The sequence below is a fragment of the Ambystoma mexicanum genome, chromosome 9 (assembly GCF_040938575.1).
Source record: "Ambystoma mexicanum isolate Mex_15411 chromosome 9, UKY_AmexF1_1, whole genome shotgun sequence".
Classification (NCBI taxonomy): domain Eukaryota; kingdom Metazoa; phylum Chordata; class Amphibia; order Caudata; family Ambystomatidae; genus Ambystoma; species Ambystoma mexicanum.
The window spans coordinates 474,773,345-474,797,262 of record NC_090931.1 but is presented as its reverse complement, the minus strand read 5'-3'; positions in this window follow the sequence as shown (position 1 = coordinate 474,797,262).

Here is a 23,918-nt window from a genome sequence, read left to right as displayed (position 1 = left end):
TGGGACAGCGTATTCCTCAAGCTGCCTCACAGGCCATACACAATGCTGATGACCCTTACCTTTCGAGAGTCACAGTTGTGTGTATGTACTGCGATGCAGTACTCTGCAGGGGGAGTGACTTTGAAGTGCTTTTGAGACTATCGTCTCAGAGCACGAGAAGATCTGCTCACTACCCAAATAAAACCCACTCTACATCTTCCTCTCTCAGCTCGCCCTTTCTTATCCCCGTGGTTGGTGTCCCCCCTTATCCTTCTTTCCCCTCCTCTCCTAGTGTGTCTTGTATAAAAAAACAAAAAAATATAAAACAACAAAAATCCCAAAAAAATAAGGCTCTTTTCAGAGCCGCCTTTCACAGTTAAAAAATAGAAGAGAAAATAAATGAAGCAGGGCCCTGTGTATGTTTTAGAAGTCCGCGGACATCTAAAATTTTGGGGTGATGCCCTATCATAACCATTGCAATTTTCTCTGGGAGGAAGTGGTGGCTCTGAAAAGAGCCTTTTGGTGGTGTTTGTGTTTGAAAAATTAGAAATACTCAACACCTACTACAAAATGGATGCTGTAATTCTAAAAAAGGTCGCAATGCATTTTGTACATTTCTCAGAAAAATCTGATTGCCAGCATAAGTAAGATGGACTCCATCTCTGCGAAAAATGTATGTACTACGAATCATAATATTTTCATTGTGAAAAGAGGACATGCCAAAATCTCTTAGAAAGGCACAAACAGCCTTATTGACATTGCACTTTGCTTTCTCCATTTGTGAACCAAATGAAGAAGAACAAAGCCACATTTGTCTCTGCGCAATCCATGAAAAAATTACTTGAGAATTTGGAAACATGTCCATGACCTTCCCAAGTCCTTCTTTCATTGCAAATTGCAAAGAAATTCCAGACACATGTCCTAAACTGTTCCCTCCACAATTAATTACAATTATATCTGGATGTTGCTCTTTCTCCAAAGAAGCACAGAGAGGTAGCAAGTCCAACCACTTCATTCCATGTACTCGATGCCAGTGTACTTCCACATGTGGGAATCCAAGATCTACAGCTACTCCACAGCTTTCTGCATGCACCTTCAACCAATGTATCCACGAGTCTCCCAAAATCCAAACAATCTGTTTTCGGAAACACACAGCCATAGCTATCTGTTCTTCTCTCAGCAAAAAGAGTATCTGAGAAACTCTCTCCTGGCACAACACACCCACTAAACTTTCCTGACCAATCCCTTTCTCTGCTCATTCTCATTTGCATGGCTCCCCAACCCAAAATCCCTGGATGTAACAACTGATGTCCGCGGACTACCGCCATGTCCGCGGACATATCGTAACATGGACAGCCCTTCTACCATTTCCACTTCACTCTCTGTGCCATTCCCTCATTGGATGTAGCTAAGAAGTCACATGACCATCCACCAATCACATAGAAGACCTCTACATCTAACTGCATCATCATAGATCAGCACTGCAAATGTAATGCTAATCTCTGGAAAGCACCTTCTACAAGAAATACTGTACAAGTCTCCAAGATTTCTACTTGCAGCTCCATGCATATCCATATGCATGAACACAAACTACAGGTATGCATATTTTCTGTAAAGTGCATGTACAATTCTTCTAGTTTCATATAAACAGATTAAATGACTTTTAGCTTCTATAATCTTTAAAATGAATTTACTGGGGGTAATACATAGAATTTAGCGCACAAGTGGTGCACGCGGCTGGCGCACAGTGTGCGCATGCAATTTTCTGTGCCAGACGCGTGCACTAAAATCCATTTCCGTGCACAGTGTATTCATGGATTTTAGCTACCAAAACCAGCCGTGGCGCACAGTGGCGCAGCGACCCTGCAGCAGCGCCAGTTACGCCCCCAAGAACGCCCCTAGTACAGGGAAAAGCCATCAAAATCCCCAATCCAGCGCAAAGGGCTGCGCTAACCCTGTACCAGTATACATGGCCGCCACACAGCACACGGCAAGTGGGGAACGTGTATTACTGAGGTGCGCGGGAAGTTTCAAACGCGATTGGACCTGTGCAGTGGGGTACTTGTATTACTGGGGTTCGCGGGAAGTTTCACACGTGAAGGACCCTGTGCGAGTAGGGTACGTGTATTACTGGGATGCACGGGAAGTTTCACACGCGATTGGCCCTGTGCGAGTGGGGTACGTGTATTACTGGGGTTCGCGGGAAGTTTCACACGCGAAGGACCCTGTGCGAGTGGGGTACGTGTATTACTGGGATGCGTGGGAAGTTTCACACACGATTGGCCCTGTGCAAGTGGGGTACGTGTATTACTGGGGTTCGCGGGAAGTTTTACACGCGAAGGGCCCTGTGCGAGTGGGGTATGTGTATTACTGGGGTTCGCGGGAAGTTTCACATGCGAAGGGCCCTGTGCGAGTGGGGTACGTGTATTACTGGGGTTCGCGGGAAGTTTCACACGCGATTGTCCCTGTGCGAGTGGGGTACGTGTATTACTGGGGTGCGCGGGAAGTTTCACACAGCGATTGGCCCTATGCGAGTGGGGTACATGTATTACTGGGGTGCGTGGGAAGTTACACACGCAGTTGGCACTGTGCGAGTGGGGTACGTGTATTACTGGGGTTCGCGGGAAGTTTTACACGCGAAGGGCCCTATGCGAGTGGGGTACATGTATTATTGGGGTTAGCGGGAAGTTTCACAGGCGATTGTCCCTGTGCGAGTGGGGTACGTGTATTACTGGGGTGCGCGGGAAGTTTCACACGCGATTGGCCATATGCGAGTGGGGTACGTGTATTACTGGGGTGCGCGGGAAGTTTCACACGCGATTTGGCCCTGTGCGAGTGGGGTACGTGTATTACTGGGGTGCGCAGGAAGTTTCACACGTGAAGGGCCCTGTGCAAGTGGGGTACGTGCATTACTGGGGTTCGCGGGAAGTTTCACATGCGATTGTCCCTGTGCGAGTGGGGTACGTGTATTACTGGGGTGCGCGGGAAGTTTCACACGCGATTGTCCCTATGCGAGTGGGGTACGTGTATTACTGTGGTGCACGGGAAGTTTCACACGCGATTGGCCTGTACGAGTGGGGTACGTGTATTACTGGGGTTCGCGGGAAGTTTCACACGCGATTGGCCCTGTGTGAGTGGGGTACGTGTATTACTGGGTTTCGCAGGAAGTTTCACACACAAAGGACCCTGTGCGAGTGGGGTACGTGTATTACTGGGATGCAAGGGAAGTTTCAAACGCGATTGGCCCTGTGCGAGTGGGGTACGTGTATTACTGGGGTTTGCGGGAAGTTTCACACGCGAAGGACCCTGTGCGAGAGGGGTACGTGTATTACTGGGATGCGTGGGAAGTTTCACACACAATTGGCCCTGTGCGAGTGGGGTACGTGTATTACTGAGGTTCGCAGGAAGTTTTACACACGAAGGGCCCTGTGCGAGTGGGGTACGAGTATTACTGGGGTTCGCAGGAAGTTTCACAAGCGAGGGGCCCTGTGCGAGTGGGGTACGTGTATTACTGGGGTGCGTGGGAAGTTTCACACAGCGATTGGCCCTATGCGAGTGGGGTACGTGTATTACTGGGGTGCGCGGGAAGTTTCAAACGCGGATGGCACTGTGCGAGTGGGGTACGTGTATTACTGGGGTGCGCGGGAAGTTTCACACGTGATTGGTCCTGTGCGAGTGGGATACGTGTATTACTGGGGTGCGCAGGAAGTTTTACACAAGATTGGCCATGTGCAAGTGGGGTATGGGTATTAGTGGGGTTCGCGGGAGGTTTTACACGTGAAGGGCCCTGTGCGAGTGGGGTACGTGTATTACTGGGGTTCGCGGGAAGTTTCACACGCGATTGTCCCTGTGCGAGTGGGGTACGTGTATTACTGGGGTGCGCGGGAAGTTTCACGCGCGATTGGCCCTATGCGAGTGGGGTACGTGTATTACTGGGGTGCGCGGGAAGTTTCACATGCGATTGGCCCTGTGCGAGTGGGGTATGTGTATTACTGGGGTGCGCAGGAAGTTTCACACGAGATTGGCCCTGTGCGAGTGGGGTATGTGTATTACCGGGGTTCGCGGGAAGTTTTACACGCGAAGGGCCCTGTGCGAGTGGGGTACGTGTATTACTGGGGTTCGCGGGAAGTTTCATGCGTGATTGTCCCTGTGCGAGTGGGGTACGTGCATTACTGGGGTGCGCGGGAAGTTTCACACGCGATTGGCCCTATGTGAGTGGGGTACGTGTATTACTGGGGTGCGCGGGAAGTTTCACACGCGGTTGGCCCTGTGCGAGTGGGGAACGTGTATTACTGGGTTGCGCGGTAAGTTTCACACGTGATTGGCCCTGTGCGAGTGGGGTACGTGTATTACTGGGGTGCGCAGGAAGTTTCACACGAGATTGGCCATGTGCGAGTGGGGTACATGTATTACTGGGGTTCGCGGGAAGTTTTACACACAAAGGGCCCTGTGAGAGTGGGGTACGTGTATCACTGGGGTTCGCGGGAAGTTTCACGCGTGAAGGGCCCTGTGCAAGTGGGGTACGTGTATTACTGGGGTTCGCAGGAAGTTTCACACTCGATTGGCCCTGTGTGAGTGGGGTACGTGTACTACTGGGGTGCGCGGGAAGTTTCACACACGATTGCCGTGTGCGAGTGGGGTACGTGTATTACTGTGGTGCACGGGAGGTTTCACACGCGATTGGCCCTGTGCGAGTGGGGTACGTGTATTACTGGGGTTCGCGGGAAGTTTTACATGCGAAGGGCCCTGTGCGAGTTGGGTACGTGTATTACTGGGGTTGGTGGGAAGTTTGACACGCGATTGTCCCTGTGCGAGTGGGGTAGGTGTATTACTGGGGTGCGCGGGAAGTTTCAAACGCGATTGGGGTACATGTATTACTGGGGTGCGCGGGAAGTTTCACACGCATTTGGCCCTGTGCGAGTGGGCTGCGTGTATTACTGGGGTGCGCGGGAAGTTTCACACGTGATTGGCCCTGTGCGAGTGGGGTACTTGTATTACTGGGGTGCGCAGGAAGTTTCACACGAGATTGGCCATGTGCGAGTGGGGTACGTGTATTACTGGGGTTCGTGGGAAGTTTTACACGCGAAGGGCCCTCTGCGAGTGGGGTACGTGTATTACTGGGGTTCGCAGGAAGTTTCACATGTGAAGGGCCCTGTGCGAGTGGGGTACGTGTATTACTGGGGTTCGCGGGAAGTTTCACACGCGATTGGCCCTGTGCGAGTAGGGTACGTGTACTACTGGGGTGCGCGGGAAGTTTCACACACGATTGGCCCTGTGCGAGTGGGGTAGGTGTATTACTGTGGTGCACGGGAAGTTTCACACGCGATTGGCCCTGTGCGAGTGGGGTACGTGTATTACTGGGGTTCGCAGGAAGTTTCACACGTGAAGGACCCTGTGCGAGTGGGCTACGTGTATTACTGGGATGCGTGGGAAGTTTCACACGCGATTGGCCATGTGCGAGTGGGGTACGTTTATTACTGGGGTTCGCGGGAAGTTTCACACGCGAAGGACCCTGTGCGAGTGGGGTACGTGTATTACTGGGATGCGTGGGAAGTTTCACACGAGATTGGCGATGTGCGAGTGGGGTACGTGTATTACTGGGTTTCGCGGGAAGTTTTAAACACAAAGGGCCCTCTGCGAGTGGGGTATGTGTATTACTGGGGTGCGCGGGAAGTTTTACACGCGAAGGGCCCTGTGCGAGTGGGGTACGTGTATTACTGAGGTTCGCGGGAAGTTTTACACGCGAAGGACCCTGTGCGAGTGGGGTACGTGTATTAATGGGGTTCGCGGGAAGTTTCACACACAATTGGCACTGTGCGAGTGTGGTACTTGTATTACTGAGGTTCGCAGGAAGTTTTACACGTGAAGGGCCCTGTGCGAGTGGGGTACGAGTATTACTGGGGTTCGCAGGAAGTTTCACAAGCGAAGGGCCCTGTGCGAGTGGGGTACGTGTATTACTGGGGTGCGCGGGAAGTTTCACACAGCGATTGGCCCTATGCGAGTGGGGAACGTGTATTACTGGGGTGCGCGGGAAGTTTCACACGCGGTTGGCACTGTGCGAGTGGGATACGTGTATTACTGGGGTGCGCAGGAAGTTTTACACGAGATTGGCCATGTGCAAGTGGAGTACGTGTATTAGTGGGGTTCGCGGGAAGTTTTACACGTGAAGGGCCCTGTGCGAGTGGGGTACGTGTATTACTGGGGTTCGCGGGAAGTTTCACATGCGATTGTCCCTTTGCGAGTGGGGTACGTGTATTACTGGGGTACGCGGGAAGTTTCACATGTGATTGGCCCTATGCGAGTGGGGTACGTGTATTACTGGGGTGCGCGGGAATTTTCACATGCGATTGGCCCTGTGCGAGTGGGGTACGTGTATTACCGGGGTTCGCGGGAAGTTTTACACGCGAAGGGCCCTGTGCGAGTGGGGTACGTGTATTACTGGGGTTCGTGGGAAGTTTCACGTGCGATTGTCCCTGAGCGAGTGGGGTACGTGTATTACTGGGGTGCGCGGGAAGTTTCTCACGCGTTTGGCCCTATGTGAGTGGGGTACGTGTATTACTGGGGTGCGCGGGAAGTTTCACACGCGGTTGGCCCTGTGCGAGTGGGGAACGTGTATTACTGGGGTGCGCGGTAAGTTTCACACGTGATTGGCCCTGTGCAAGTGGGGTACGTGTATTACTGGGGTGCGCAGGAAGTTTCACACGAGATTGGCCATGTGCGAGTGGGGTACATGTATTACTGGGGTTCGCGGGAAGTTTTACACACAAAGGGCCCTGTGAGAGTGGGGTACGTGTATTACTGGGGTTCGCGGGAAGTTTCACGCGCGAAGGGCCCTGTGCAAGTGGGGTACGTGTATTACTGGGGTTCACAGGAAGTTTCACACGTGAAGGGCCCTGTGCGAGTGGGGTATGTGTATTACTGGGGTTCGCGGGAAGTTTCACACTCGATTGGCCCTGTGCGTGTGGGGTACGTGTACTACTGGGGTGCGCGGGAAGTTTCACACACGATTGCCCTGTGCGAGTGGGGTACGTGTATTACTGTGGTGCACGATAGGTTTCACACGCGATTGGCCCTGTGCGAGTGGGGTACGTGTATTACTGGGGTTCGTGGGAAGTTTTACATGCGAAGGGCCCTGTGCGAGTGGGGTACGTGTATTACTGGGTTTGGCGGGAAGTTTGACACGCGATTGTCCCTGTGTGAGTGGGGTACTGTGTATTAGTGGGGTGCGCGGGAAGTTTCAAACGCGATTGGGGTACGTGTATTACTGGGGTGCGCGGGAAGTTTCACACGCAGTTGGCCCTGTGCGAGTGGGCTACGTGTATTACTGGGGTGCGCGGGAAGTTTCACACGTGATTGGCCCTGTGCGAGTGGGGTACGTGTATTACTGGGGTGCGCAGGAAGTTTCACACGAGATTGGCCATGTGCGAGTGGGGTACGTGTATTACTGGGGTTCGCGGGAAGTTTTACACACAAAGGGCTCTCTGCGATTGGGGTACGTGTATTACTGGGGTTCGCAGGAAGTTTCACATGTGAAGGGCCCTGTGCGAGTGGGGTACGTGTATTACTGGGGTTCGCGGGAAGTTTCACACATGATTGGCCCTGTGCGAGTGGGGTACGTGTACTACTGGGGTGCGCGGGAAGTTTCACACACGATTGGTCCTGTGCGAGTGGGGTACGTGTATTACTGTGGTGCACGGGAAGTTTCACACGAGATTGGCCCTGTGCGAGTGGGGTACGTGTATTACTGGGGTTCGCGGAAAGTTTCACACGTGAAGGACTCTGTGCGAGTGGGGTACGTGTATTACTGGGATGCGTGGGAAGTTTCACATGCGATTGGCCATGTGCAAGTGGGGTACGTGTATTACTGGGGTTCGCGGGTAGTTTTACACGCGAAGGACCCTGTGCGAGTGGGGTACGTGTATTACTGGGATGCGTGGGACGTTTCACACATGATTGGCCCTGTGCGAGTGGGGTACGTGTATTACTGGGGTGCGTGGTAAGTTTTACACGCAAAGGGCCCTGTGCGAGTGGGGTATGTGTATTACTGGGGTTCGCAGGAAGTTTTACACGCGAAGGGCCCTGTGCGAGTGTGGTACGTGTATTAAAGAGGTTCGTGGGAAGTTTCACACGCGAAGGGCTCTGTGCGAGTGGGGTACGTGTATTACTGGGGTTCGCGGGAAGTTTTACACGCGATTGTCCCTGTGCAAGTGGGGTACGTGTATTACTGGGGTTCGCGGGAAGTTTCACACGCGATTGGCCCTCTGCAAGTGGGGTACGTGTACTACTGGGGTGGCGGGAAGTTTCACACACGATTGGCCCTGTGCGAATCGGGTACGTGTATTACTGTGGTGCATGGGAAGTTTCACACGCGATTGGCCCTGTGCGAGTGGGGTACGTGTATTACTGGGGTTCGCGGGAAGTTTCACATGCGAAGGACCCTGTGCGAGTGGGGTACGTGTATTACTGGGGTGCGTGGGAAGTTTTACACGCGAAGGGCCCTGTTCGAGTGGTGTACGTGTATTACTGGGGTTCGTGGAAAGTTTTAAACACAAAGGGCCCTCTGCGAGTGGGGTACGTGTATTACTGGGGTGCGCGGGAAGTTTTACACGCGAAGGGCCCTGTGCGAGTCGGGTACGTGTATTACTGAGGTTCGCGGGAAGTTTTACAAGCGAAGGGCCCTGTGCGAGTGGGGTACATGTATTAATGGGGTTCGCGGGAAGTTTCACATGCGAAGGGCCCTGTGCGAGTGGGGTACGTGTATTACTGGGGTTCGTGGAAGTTTCACACGCGAAAGACCCTGTGCGAGAGGGGTACGTGTATTACTGGGATGCGTGGGAAGTTTCACACACAATTGGCCCTGTGCGAGTGTGGTACGTGTATTACTGAGGTTCGCAGGAAGTTTTACACGCGAAGGGCCTTGTGCGAGTGGGGTACGAGTATTACTGGGGTTCGCAGAAAGTTTCACAAGCGAAGGGCCCTGTGCGAGTGGGGTACGTGTATTACTGGGGTGCACGGGAAGTTTCACACAGCGATTGGCCCTATGCGAGTGGGGTACGTGTATTACTGGGGTGCGCGGGAAGTTTCACACGCAGTTGGCCCTGTGCGAGTGGGCTACGTGTATTACTGGGGTTCGCGGGAAGTTTCACACGTGATTGGCCCTGTGCGAGTGGGGTATGTGTATTACTGGGGTGCGCAGGAAGTTTCACACGAGATTGGCCATGTGCGAGTGGGCTACGTGTATTACTGGGGTTCGCGGGAAGTTTTACACACAAAGGGCCCTCTGCGAGTGGGGTACGTGTATTACTGGGGTTCCCAGGAAGTTTCACATGTGAAGGGCCCTGTGCGAGTGGGGTACGTGTATTACTGGGGTTCGCAGGAAGTTTCACACACGATTGGCCCTGTGCGAGTGGGGTACGTGTACTACTGGGGTGCGCGGGAAGTTTCACACACGATTGGCCCTGTGCGAGTGAGGTACGTGTATTACTGTGGTGCACGGGAAGTTTCACACGAGATTGGCCCTGTGCGAGTGGGGTACGTGTATTACTGGGGTTCGCGGGAAGTTTCAAACGTGAAGGACCCTGTGCGAGTTCGGTACGTGTATTACTGGGATGCGTGGGAAGTTTCATACGCGATTGGGCATGTGCGAGTGGGGTACCTGTATTACTGGGGTTCGCGGGAAGTTTCACACGCGAAGGACCCTGTGCGAGTGGGGTACGTGTATTACTAGGATGCGTGGGAAGTTTCATACGAGATTGGCCATGTGCGAGTGGGGTACGTGTATTACTGGGGTTCGCGGGAAGTTTTAAACACAAAGGGCCCTCTGCGAGTGGGGTACATGTATTACTGGGGTTCGCAGGAAGTTTCACATGTGAAGGGCCCTGTGCGAGTGGGGTACGTATATTACTGTGGTGCACGGGAAGTGTCACACGCGATTGGCCCTGTGCGAGTGGGGTACGTGTATTACTGGGGTGCGCGGGAAGTTTTACACTCAAAGGACCCTGTGCGAGTGGGGTACGTGTATTACTGGGGTTCGTGGGAAGTTTTACACGCGAAGGGCCCTGTGCGAGTGGGGTACATGTATTAATGGGGTTTGCGGGAAGTTTCACACGCGAAGGGCCCTGTGCGAGTGGGGTACGTGTATTACTGGGTTTCGCAGGAAGTTTCACGTGCGATTGTCCCTGTGCAAGTGGGGTACGTGTATTACTGGGGTTTGCGGGAAGTTTCACGCGCGAAGAGCCCTGTGCAAGTGGGGTACGTGTATTACTGGGGTTCGCGGGAAGTTTCACACGCGATTGGCCCTGTGCGAGTGGGGTACGTGTACTACTGGGGTGCGCGGGAAGTTTCACACACGATTGGCCCTGTGCGAATGGGGTACGTGTATTACTGTGGTGCATGGGAAGTTTCACACGCGATTGGCCCTGTGAGAGTGGGGTACGTGTATTACTGGGGTTCGTGGGAAGTTTCACATGCGAAGGACCCTGTGCGAGTGGGGTACGTGTATTACTGGGATGCGTGGGAAGTTTCACACGATTGGCCCTGTGCGAGTGGGGTACGTGTATTACTGTGGTGCACGGGAAGTTTCACACGCGATTGGCCCTGTGCGAGTGGAGTACGTGTATTACTGGGGTGCATGGGAGGTTTTACACGCGAAGGGCCCTGTTTGAGTGGTGTACGTGTATTACTGGGGTTCGCGGAAAGTTTTACACGCGAAGGGCCCTGTGCGAGTGGGGTACATGTATTACCGGGGTGCGCGGGAAGTTTCACACGCGAAGGGCCCTGTGCGATTGGGGTACGTGTATTACTGGGGTTCGCGGGAAGTTTCACACGCGATTGTCCCTGTGCGAGTGGGGTACGTGTATTACTGGGGTGCGTTGCAAGTTTCACACACGATTAGCCCTATGCGAGTCGGGTACGTGTATTACTGGGGTGCGCGGGAATTTTCACACGCGGTTGGCCCTGTGTGAGTGGGGTACGTGTATTACTGGGGTGCGCAGGAAGTTTCACACGAGATTGGCCATGTGCAAGTGGGGTACGTGTATTACTGGGCTTCGCAGGAAGTTTTACACGCGAAGGGCCTTGTGCGAGTGGGGTACGTGTATTAATGGGGTTCGCGGGAAGTTTCACACACGAAGGGCCCTGTGCGAGTGGGGTATGTGTATTACTGGGGTTCGCGGGAAGTTTCACACGTGATTGGCCCTGTGCGAGTGGGGTACGTGTATTACAGGGGTTTGTGGGAAGTTTTACACGCGATTGTCCCTGTGCGAGTGGGGTACGTGTATTACTGGGGTTCGCGGGAAGTTTCACGGGCGATTGTCCCTGTGCAAGTGGGGTATGTGTATTAATGGGGTGCGCAGGAAGTTTCACACGCGATTGGCCCTATGCGAGTAGGGTACGTGTATTACTGGGGTGCGCGGGAAGTTTCACACGCGGTTGGCCCTGTGTGAGTGGGGTACATGTATTACTGGGGTGCGCAGGAAGTTTCACACGAGATTGGCCATGTGCGAGTGGGGTACGTCTATTACTGGGGTTCGCGGGAAGTTTTACACGCAAAGGGCCCTGTGCGAGTGGGGTACGTGTATTACTGGGGTTCACGGGAAGTTTCACACGCAAAGGGCCCTGTGCGAGTGGGGTACGTGTATTACTGGGGTTCGCGGGAAGTTTCACACGCAATTGTCCCTGTGCGAGTGGGGTATGTGTATTACTGGGGTGCGCGGGAAGTTTCACACAGCGATTGGCCCTATGCGAGTGGGGTACGTGTATTACTGGGGTGAGCGGGAAGTTTCACACGCGGTTGGCACTGTGCGAGTGGGGTACGTGTATTACTGTGGTGCGCAGAAAGTTGCACTCGAGATTGGCCCTGTGTGAGTGGGGTACGTGTATTACTGGGTTTCGCAGGAAGTTTCACACACAAAGGACCCTGTGCGAGTGGGGTACGTGTATTACTGGGATGCAAGGGAAGTTTCAAACGCGATTGGCCCTGTGCGAGTGGGGTACGTGTATTACTGGGGTTTGCGGGAAGTTTCACACGCGAAGGACCCTGTGCAAGAGGGGTACGTGTATTACTGGGATGCGTGGGAAGTTTCACACACAATTGGCCCTGTGCGAGTGGGGTACGTGTATTACTGAGGTTCGCAGGAAGTTTTACACACGAAGGGCCCTGTGCGAGTGGGGTACGAGTATTACTGGGGTTCGCAGGAAGTTTCACAAGCGAGGGGCCCTGTGCGAGTGGGGTACGTGTATTACTGGGGTGCGTGGGAAGTTTCACACAGCGATTGGCCCTATGCGAGTGGGGTACGTGTATTACTGGGGTGCGCGGGAAGTTTCAAACGCGGATGGCACTGTGCGAGTGGGGTACGTGTATTACTGGGGTGCGCGGGAAGTTTCACACGTGATTGGTCCTGTGCGAGTGGGATACGTGTATTACTGGGGTGCGCAGGAAGTTTTACACAAGATTGGCCATGTGCAAGTGGGGTATGGGTATTAGTGGGGTTCGCGGGAGGTTTTACACGTGAAGGGCCCTGTGCGAGTGGGGTACGTGTATTACTGGGGTTCGCGGGAAGTTTCACACGCGATTGTCCCTGTGCGAGTGGGGTACGTGTATTACTGGGGTGCGCGGGAAGTTTCACGCGCGATTGGCCCTATGCGAGTGGGGTACGTGTATTACTGGGGTGCGCGGGAAGTTTCACATGCGATTGGCCCTGTGCGAGTGGGGTATGTGTATTACTGGGGTGCGCAGGAAGTTTCACACGAGATTGGCCCTGTGCGAGTGGGGTATGTGTATTACCGGGGTTCGCGGGAAGTTTTACACGCGAAGGGCCCTGTGCGAGTGGGGTACGTGTATTACTGGGGTTCGCGGGAAGTTTCATGCGTGATTGTCCCTGTGCGAGTGGGGTACGTGCATTACTGGGGTGCGCGGGAAGTTTCACACGCGATTGGCCCTATGTGAGTGGGGTACGTGTATTACTGGGGTGCGCGGGAAGTTTCACACGCGGTTGGCCCTGTGCGAGTGGGGAACGTGTATTACTGGGTTGCGCGGTAAGTTTCACACGTGATTGGCCCTGTGCGAGTGGGGTACGTGTATTACTGGGGTGCGCAGGAAGTTTCACACGAGATTGGCCATGTGCGAGTGGGGTACATGTATTACTGGGGTTCGCGGGAAGTTTTACACACAAAGGGCCCTGTGAGAGTGGGGTACGTGTATTACTGGGGTTCGCGGGAAGTTTCACGCGTGAAGGGCCCTGTGCAAGTGGGGTACGTGTATTACTGGGGTTCGCAGGAAGTTTCACACTCGATTGGCCCTGTGTGAGTGGGGTACGTGTACTACTGGGGTGCGCGGGAAGTTTCACACACGATTGCCGTGTGCGAGTGGGGTACGTGTATTACTGTGGTGCACGGGAGGTTTCACACGCGATTGGCCCTGTGCGAGTGGGGTACGTGTATTACTGGGGTTCGCGGGAAGTTTTACATGCGAAGGGCCCTGTGCGAGTTGGGTACGTGTATTACTGGGGTTGGTGGGAAGTTTGACACGCGATTGTCCCTGTGCGAGTGGGGTAGGTGTATTACTGGGGTGCGCGGGAAGTTTCAAACGCGATTGGGGTACATGTATTACTGGGGTGCGCGGGAAGTTTCACACGCATTTGGCCCTGTGCGAGTGGGCTGCGTGTATTACTGGGGTGCGCGGGAAGTTTCACACGTGATTGGCCCTGTGCGAGTGGGGTACTTGTATTACTGGGGTGCGCAGGAAGTTTCACACGAGATTGGCCATGTGCGAGTGGGGTACGTGTATTACTGGGGTTCGTGGGAAGTTTTACACGCGAAGGGCCCTCTGCGAGTGGGGTACGTGTATTACTGGGGTTCGCAGGAAGTTTCACATGTGAAGGGCCCTGTGCGAGTGGGGTACGTGTATTACTGGGGTTCGCGGGAAGTTTCACACGCGATTGGCCCTGTGCGAGTAGGGTACGTGTACTACTGGGGTGCGCGGGAAGTTTCACACACGATTGGCCCTGTGCGAGTGGGGTAGGTGTATTACTGTGGTGCACGGGAAGTTTCACACGCGATTGGCCCTGTGCGAGTGGGGTACGTGTATTACTGGGGTTCGCAGGAAGTTTCACACGTGAAGGACCCTGTGCGAGTGGGCTACGTGTATTACTGGGATGCGTGGGAAGTTTCACACGCGATTGGCCATGTGCGAGTGGGGTACGTTTATTACTGGGGTTCGCGGGAAGTTTCACACGCGAAGGACCCTGTGCGAGTGGGGTACGTGTATTACTGGGATGCGTGGGAAGTTTCACACGAGATTGGCGATGTGCGAGTGGGGTACGTGTATTACTGGGTTTCGCGGGAAGTTTTAAACACAAAGGGCCCTCTGCGAGTGGGGTATGTGTATTACTGGGGTGCGCGGGAAGTTTTACACGCGAAGGGCCCTGTGCGAGTGGGGTACGTGTATTACTGAGGTTCGCGGGAAGTTTTACACGCGAAGGACCCTGTGCGAGTGGGGTACGTGTATTAATGGGGTTCGCGGGAAGTTTCACACACAATTGGCACTGTGCGAGTGTGGTACTTGTATTACTGAGGTTCGCAGGAAGTTTTACACGTGAAGGGCCCTGTGCGAGTGGGGTACGAGTATTACTGGGGTTCGCAGGAAGTTTCACAAGCGAAGGGCCCTGTGCGAGTGGGGTACGTGTATTACTGGGGTGCGCGGGAAGTTTCACACAGCGATTGGCCCTATGCGAGTGGGGAACGTGTATTACTGGGGTGCGCGGGAAGTTTCACACGCGGTTGGCACTGTGCGAGTGGGATACGTGTATTACTGGGGTGCGCAGGAAGTTTTACACGAGATTGGCCATGTGCAAGTGGAGTACGTGTATTAGTGGGGTTCGCGGGAAGTTTTACACGTGAAGGGCCCTGTGCGAGTGGGGTACGTGTATTACTGGGGTTCGCGGGAAGTTTCACATGCGATTGTCCCTGTGCGAGTGGGGTACGTGTATTACTGGGGTACGCGGGAAGTTTCACACGTGATTGGCCCTATGCGAGTGGGGTACGTGTATTACTGGGGTGCGCGGGAATTTTCACATGCGATTGGCCCTGTGCGAGTGGGGTACGTGTATTACCGGGGTTCGCGGGAAGTTTTACACGCGAAGGGCCCTGTGCGAGTGGGGTACGTGTATTACTGGGGTTCGTGGGAAGTTTCACGTGCGATTGTCCCTGAGCGAGTGGGGTACGTGTATTACTGGGGTGCGCGGGAAGTTTCTCACGCGTTTGGCCCTATGTGAGTGGGGTACGTGTATTACTGGGGTGCGCGGGAAGTTTCACACGCGGTTGGCCCTGTGCGAGTGGGGAACGTGTATTACTGGGGTGCGCGGTAAGTTTCACACGTGATTGGCCCTGTGCAAGTGGGGTACGTGTATTACTGGGGTGCGCAGGAAGTTTCACACGAGATTGGCCATGTGCGAGTGGGGTACATGTATTACTGGGGTTCGCGGGAAGTTTTACACACAAAGGGCCCTGTGAGAGTGGGGTACGTGTATTACTGGGGTTCGCGGGAAGTTTCACGCGCGAAGGGCCCTGTGCAAGTGGGGTACGTGTATTACTGGGGTTCACAGGAAGTTTCACACGTGAAGGGCCCTGTGCGAGTGGGGTATGTGTATTACTGGGGTTCGCGGGAAGTTTCACACTCGATTGGCCCTGTGCGTGTGGGGTACGTGTACTACTGGGGTGCGCGGGAAGTTTCACACACGATTGCCCTGTGCGAGTGGGGTACGTGTATTACTGTGGTGCACGATAGGTTTCACACGCGATTGGCCCTGTGCGAGTGGGGTACGTGTATTACTGGGGTTCGTGGGAAGTTTTACATGCGAAGGGCCCTGTGCGAGTGGGGTACGTGTATTACTGGGTTTGGCGGGAAGTTTGACACGCGATTGTCCCTGTGTGAGTGGGGTACTGTGTATTAGTGGGGTGCGCGGGAAGTTTCAAACGCGATTGGGGTACGTGTATTACTGGGGTGCGCGGGAAGTTTCACACGCAGTTGGCCCTGTGCGAGTGGGCTACGTGTATTACTGGGGTGCGCGGGAAGTTTCACACGTGATTGGCCCTGTGCGAGTGGGGTACGTGTATTACTGGGGTGCGCAGGAAGTTTCACACGAGATTGGCCATGTGCGAGTGGGGTACGTGTATTACTGGGGTTCGCGGGAAGTTTTACACACAAAGGGCTCTCTGCGATTGGGGTACGTGTATTACTGGGGTTCGCAGGAAGTTTCACATGTGAAGGGCCCTGTGCGAGTGGGGTACGTGTATTACTGGGGTTCGCGGGAAGTTTCACACATGATTGGCCCTGTGCGAGTGGGGTACGTGTACTACTGGGGTGCGCGGGAAGTTTCACACACGATTGGTCCTGTGCGAGTGGGGTACGTGTATTACTGTGGTGCACGGGAAGTTTCACACGAGATTGGCCCTGTGCGAGTGGGGTACGTGTATTACTGGGGTTCGCGGAAAGTTTCACACGTGAAGGACTCTGTGCGAGTGGGGTACGTGTATTACTGGGATGCGTGGGAAGTTTCACATGCGATTGGCCATGTGCAAGTGGGGTACGTGTATTACTGGGGTTCGCGGGTAGTTTTACACGCGAAGGACCCTGTGCGAGTGGGGTACGTGTATTACTGGGATGCGTGGGACGTTTCACACATGATTTGCCCTGTGCGAGTGGGGTACGTGTATTACTGGGGTGCGTGGTAAGTTTTACACGCAAAGGGCCCTGTGCGAGTGGGGTATGTGTATTACTGGGGTTCGCAGGAAGTTTTACACGCGAAGGGCCCTGTGCGAGTGTGGTACGTGTATTAAAGAGGTTCGTGGGAAGTTTCACACGCGAAGGGCTCTGTGCGAGTGGGGTACGTGTATTACTGGGGTTCGCGGGAAGTTTCACACGCGATTGGCCCTCTGCAAGTGGGGTACGTGTACTACTGGGGTGGCGGGAAGTTTCACACACGATTGGCCCTGTGCGAATCGGGTACGTGTATTACTGTGGTGCATGGGAAGTTTCACACGCGATTGGCCCTGTGCGAGTGGGGTACGTGTATTACTGGGGTTCGCGGGAAGTTTCACATGCGAAGGACCCTGTGCGAGTGGGGTACGTGTATTACTGGGGTGCGTGGGAAGTTTTACACGCGAAGGGCCCTGTTTGAGTGGTGTACGTGTATTACTGGGGTTCGTGGAAAGTTTTAAACACAAAGGGCCCTCTGCGAGTGGGGTACGTGTATTACTGGGGTGCGCAGGAAGTTTTACACGCGAAGGGCCCTGTGCGAGTCGGGTACGTGTATTACTGAGGTTCGCGGGAAGTTTTACAAGCGAAGGGCCCTGTGCGAGTGGGGTACATGTATTAATGGGGTTCGCGGGAAGTTTCACATGCGAAGGGCCCTGTGCGAGTGGGGTACGTGTATTACTGGGGTTCGCGGAAGTTTCACACGCGAAAGACCCTGTGCGAGAGGGGTACGTGTATTACTGGGATGCGTGGGAAGTTTCACACACAATTGGCCCTGTGCGAGTGTGGTACGTGTATTACTGAGGTTCGCAGGAAGTTTTACACGCGAAGGGCCTTGTGCGAGTGGGGTACGAGTATTACTGGGGTTCGCAGAAAGTTTCACAAGCGAAGGGCCCTGTGCGAGTGGGGTACGTGTATTACTGGGGTGCACGGGAAGTTTCACACAGCGATTGGCCCTATGCGAGTGGGGTACGTGTATTACTGGGGTGCGCGGGAAGTTTCACACGCAGTTGGCCCTGTGCGAGTGGGCTACGTGTATTACTGGGGTTCGCGGGAAGTTTCACACGTGATTGGCCCTGTGCGAGTGGGGTATGTGTATTACTGGGGTGCGCAGGAAGTTTCACACGAGATTGGCCATGTGCGAGTGGGCTACGTGTATTACTGGGGTTCGCGGGAAGTTTTACACACAAAGGGCCCTCTGCGAGTGGGGTACGTGTATTACTGGGGTTCCCAGGAAGTTTCACATGTGAAGGGCCCTGTGCGAGTGGGGTACGTGTATTACTGGGGTTCGCAGGAAGTTTCACACACGATTGGCCCTGTGCGAGTGGGGTACGTGTACTACTGGGGTGCGCGGGAAGTTTCACACACGATTGGCCCTGTGCGAGTGAGGTACGTGTATTACTGTGGTGCACGGGAAGTTTCACACGAGATTGGCCCTGTGCGAGTGGGGTACGTGTATTACTGGGGTTCGCGGGAAGTTTCAAACGTGAAGGACCCTGTGCGAGTTCGGTACGTGTATTACTGGGATGCGTGGGAAGTTTCATACGCGATTGGGCATGTGCGAGTGGGGTACCTGTATTACTGGGGTTCGCGGGAAGTTTCACACGCGAAGGACCCTGTGCGAGTGGGGTACGTGTATTACTAGGATGCGTGGGAAGTTTCATACGAGATTGGCCATGTGCGAGTGGGGTACGTGTATTACTGGGGTTCGCGGGAAGTTTTAAACACAAAGGGCCCTCTGCGAGTGGGGTACATGTATTACTGGGGTTCGCAGGAAGTTTCACATGTGAAGGGCCCTGTGCGAGTGGGGTACGTATATTACTGTGGTGCACGGGAAGTGTCACACGCGATTGGCCCTGTGCGAGTGGGGTACGTGTATTACTGGGGTGCGCGGGAAGTTTTACACTCAAAGGACCCTGTGCGAGTGGGGTACGTGTATTACTGGGGTTCGTGGGAAGTTTTACACGCGAAGGGCCCTGTGCGAGTGGGGTACATGTATTAATGGGGTTTGCGGGAAGTTTCACACGCGAAGGGCCCTGTGCGAGTGGGGTACGTGTATTACTGGGTTTCGCAGGAAGTTTCACGTGCGATTGTCCCTGTGCAAGTGGGGTACGTGTATTACTGGGGTTTGCGGGAAGTTTCACGCGCGAAGAGCCCTGTGCAAGTGGGGTACGTGTATTACTGGGGTTCGCGGGAAGTTTCACACGCGATTGGCCCTGTGCGAGTGGGGTACGTGTACTACTGGGGTGCGCGGGAAGTTTCACACACGATTGGCCCTGTGCGAATGGGGTACGTGTATTACTGTGGTGCATGGGAAGTTTCACACGCGATTGGCCCTGTGAGAGTGGGGTACGTGTATTACTGGGGTTCGTGGGAAGTTTCACATGCGAAGGACCCTGTGCGAGTGGGGTACGTGTATTACTGGGATGCGTGGGAAGTTTCACACGATTGGCCCTGTGCGAGTGGGGTACGTGTATTACTGTGGTGCACGGGAAGTTTCACACGCGATTGGCCCTGTGCGAGTGGAGTACGTGTATTACTGGGGTGCATGGGAGGTTTTACACGCGAAGGGCCCTGTTTGAGTGGTGTACGTGTATTACTGGGGTTCGCGGAAAGTTTTACACGCGAAGGGCCCTGTGCGAGTGGGGTACATGTATTACCGGGGTGCGCGGGAAGTTTCACACGCGAAGGGCCCTGTGCGATTGGGGTACGTGTATTACTGGGGTTCGCGGGAAGTTTCACACGCGATTGTCCCTGTGCGAGTGGGGTACGTGTATTACTGGGGTGCGTTGCAAGTTTCACACACGATTAGCCCTATGCGAGTCGGGTACGTGTATTACTGGGGTGCGCGGGAATTTTCACACGCGGTTGGCCCTGTGTGAGTGGGGTACGTGTATTACTGGGGTGCGCAGGAAGTTTCACACGAGATTGGCCATGTGCAAGTGGGGTACGTGTATTACTGGGCTTCGCAGGAAGTTTTACACGCGAAGGGCCTTGTGCGAGTGGGGTACGTGTATTAATGGGGTTCGCGGGAAGTTTCACACACGAAGGGCCCTGTGCGAGTGGGGTATGTGTATTACTGGGGTTCGCGGGAAGTTTCACACGTGATTGGCCCTGTGCGAGTGGGGTACGTGTATTACAGGGGTTTGTGGGAAGTTTTACACGCGATTGTCCCTGTGCGAGTGGGGTACGTGTATTACTGGGGTTCGCGGGAAGTTTCACGGGCGATTGTCCCTGTGCAAGTGGGGTATGTGTATTAATGGGGTGCGCAGGAAGTTTCACACGCGATTGGCCCTATGCGAGTAGGGTACGTGTATTACTGGGGTGCGCGGGAAGTTTCACACGCGGTTGGCCCTGTGTGAGTGGGGTACATGTATTACTGGGGTGCGCAGGAAGTTTCACACGAGATTGGCCATGTGCGAGTGGGGTACGTGTATTACTGGGGTTCGCGGGAAGTTTTACACGCAAAGGGCCCTGTGCGAGTGGGGTACGTGTATTACTGGGGTTCACGGGAAGTTTCACACGCAAAGGGCCCTGTGCGAGTGGGGTACGTGTATTACTGGGGTTCGCGGGAAGTTTCACACGCAATTGTCCCTGTGCGAGTGGGGTATGTGTATTACTGGGGTGCGCGGGAAGTTTCACACAGCGATTGGCCCTATGCGAGTGGGGTACGTGTATTACTGGGGTGAGCGGGAAGTTTCACACGCGGTTGGCACTGTGCGAGTGGGGTACGTGTATTACTGTGGTGCGCAGAAAGTTGCACTCGAGATTGGCCCTGTGCGAGTGGGGTACGTGTATTAGTGGGGTTAGCGGGAAGTTTTACACGCGAAGGGCCCTGTGCGAGTGGGGTACGTGTATTACTGGGGTGCGGGGGAAGTTTCACATGCGATTGGCCCTATGCGAGTGGGGTACGTGTATTACTGGGGTGCGTGGGAAGTTTCACACGCGATTGGCCCTGTGCGAGTGGGGTACGTGTATTACTGGGATGCGCAGGAAGTTTCACACGAGATTGGCCCTGTGCGAGTGGGGTACGTGTATTACCGGGGTTCGCAGGAAGTTTTACACGCGAAGGGCCCTGTGCGAGTGGGGTACGTGTATTACTGGGGTTCGTGGGAAGTTTTACACGTGAAGGGCCCTGTGCGAGTGGGGTACGTGTATTACTGGGGTTCGTGGGAAGTTTCACACGCAAAGGGCCCTGTACGAGTGGGGTACATGTATTACTGGGGTTCGCGGGAAGTTTCACACGCGATTGTCCCTGTGCGAGTGGGGTACGTGTATTACTGGGGTTTGCGGGAAGTTTCACGCGTGAAGGGCCCTGTGCAAGTGGGGTACGTGTATTACTGGGGTTTGCGGGAAGTTTCACACACGATTGGCCCTGTGCAAATGGGGTACGTGTATTACTGTGGTGCATGGGAAGTTTCACACGCGATTGGCCCTGTGCGAGTGGAGTACATGTATTACTGGGGTTCGCGGGAAGTTTCACATGCAAAGGACCCTGTGCGAGTGGGGTACGTGTATTACTGGGATGCGTGGGAAGTTTCACACACGATTGGCCCTGTGCGAGTGGGGTACGTGTATTACTGGGGTGCGCGGGAAGTTTCACACGCATTTGGCCCTGTGCGAGTGGGCTGCGTGTATTACTGGGGTGCGCGGGAAGTTTCACACGTGATTGGCCCTGTGCGAGTGGGGTACTTGTATTACTGGGGTGCGCAGGAAGTTTCACACGAGATTGGCCATGTGCGAGTGGGGTACATGTATTACTGGGGTTCGCGGGAAGTTTTACACGCGAAGGGCCCTCTGCGAGTGGGGTACGTGTATTACTGGGGTTCGCAGGAAGTTTCACATGTGAAGGGCCCTGTGCGAGTGGGGTACGTGTATTACTGGGGTTCGCGGGAAGTTTCACACGCGATTGGCCCTGTGCGAGTAGGGTACGTGTACTACTGGGGTGCGCGGGAAGTTTCACACACGATTGGCCCTGTGCGAGTGGGGTAGGTGTATTACTGTGGTGCACGGGAAGTTTCACACGCGATTGGCCCTGTGCGAGTGGGGTACGTGTATTACTGGGGTTCGCAGGAAGTTTCACACGTGAAGGACCCTGTGCGAGTGGGCTACGTGTATTACTGGGATGCGTGGGAAGTTTCACACGCGATTGGCCATGTGCGAGTGGGGTACGTTTATTACTGGGGTTCGCGGGAAGTTTCACACGCGAAGGACCCTGTGCGAGTGGGGTACGTGTATTACTGGGATGCGTGGGAAGTTTCACACGAAATTGGCGATGTGCGAGTGGGGTACGTGTATTACTGGGTTTCGCGGGAAGTTTTAAACACAAAGGGCTCTCTGCGAGTGGGGTATGTGTATTACTGGGGTGCGCGGGAAGTTTTACACGCGAAGGGCCCTGTGCGAGTGGGGTACGTGTATTACTGAGGTTCGCGGGAAGTTTTACACGCGAAGGACCCTGTGCGAGTGGGGTACGTGTATTAATGGGGTTCGCGGGAAGTTTCACACACAATTGGCCCTGTGCGAGTGTGGTACTTGTATTACTGAGGTTCGCAGGAAGTTTTACACGTGAAGGGCCCTGTGCGAGTGGGGTACGAGTATTACTGGGGTTCGCAGGAAGTTTCACAAGCGAAGGGCCCTGTGCGAGTGGGGTACGTGTATTACTGGGGTGCGCGGGAAGTTTCACACAGCGATTGGCCCTATGCGAGTGGGGAACGTGTATTACTGGGGTGCGCGGGAAGTTTCACACGCGGTTGGCACTGTGCGAGTGGGATACGTGTATTACTGGGGTGCGCAGGAAGTTTTACACGAGATTGGCCATGTGCAAGTGGAGTACGTGTATTAGTGGGGTTCGCGGGAAGTTTTACACGTGAAGGGCCCTGTGCGAGTGGGGTACGTGTATTACTGGAGTTCGCGGGAAGTTTCACATGCGATTGTCCCTGTGCGAGTGGGGTACGTGTATTACTGGGGTACGCGGGAAGTTTCACACGTGATTGGCCCTATGCGAGTGGGGTACGTGTATTACTGGGGTGCGCGGGAATTTTCACATGCGATTGGCCCTGTGCGAGTGGGGTACGTGTATTACCGGGGTTCGCGGGAAGTTTTACACGCGAAGGGCCCTGTGCGAGTGGGGTACGTGTATTACTGGGGTTCGTGGGAAGTTTCACGTGCGATTGTCCCTGTGCGAGTGGGGTACGTGTATTACTGGGGTGCGCGGGAAGTTTCACACGCGTTTGGCCCTATGTGAGTGGGGTACGTGTATTACTGGGGTGCGCGGGAAGTTTCACACGCGGTTGGCCCTGTGCGAGTGGGGAACGTGTATTACTGGGGTGCGCGGTAAGTTTCACACGTGATTGGCCCTGTGCAAGTGGGGTACGTGTATTACTGGGGTGCGCAGGAATTTTCACACGAGATTGGCCATGTGCGAGTGGGGTACATGTATTACTGGGGTTCGCGGGAAGTTTTACACACAAAGGGCCCTGTGAGAGTGGGGTACGTGTATTACTGGGGTTCGCGGGAAGTTTCACGCGCGAAGGGCCCTGTGCAAGTGGGGTACGTGTATTACTGGGGTTCGCAGGAAGTTTCACACGTGAAGGGCCCTGTGCGAGTGGGGTATGTGTATTACTGGGGTTCGCGGGAAGTTTCACACTCGATTGGCCCTGTGCGTGTGGGGTACGTGTACTACTGGGGTGCGCGGGAAGTTTCACACACGATTGCCCTGTGCGAGTGGGGTACGTGTATTACTGTGGTGCACGGGAGGTTTCACACGCGATTGGCCCTGTGCGAGTGGGGTACGTGTATTACTGGGGTTCGTGGGAAGTTTTACATGCGAAGGGCCCTGTGCGAGTGGGGTACGTGTATTACTGGGTTTGGCGGGAAGTTTGACACGCGATTGTCCCTGTGTGAGTGGGGTACTGTGTATTAGTGGGGTGCGCGGGAAGTTTCAAACGCGATTGGGGTACGTGTATTACTGGGGTGCGCGGGAAGTTTCACACGCAGTTGGCCCTGTGCGAGTGGGCTACGTGTATTACTGGGGTGCGCGGGAAGTTTCACACGTGATTGGCCCTGTGCGAGTGGGGTACGTGTATTACTGGGGTGCGCAGGAAGTTTCACACGAGATTGGCCATGTGCGAGTGGGGTACGTGTATTACTGGGGTTCGCGGGAAGTTTTACACACAAAGGGCTCTCT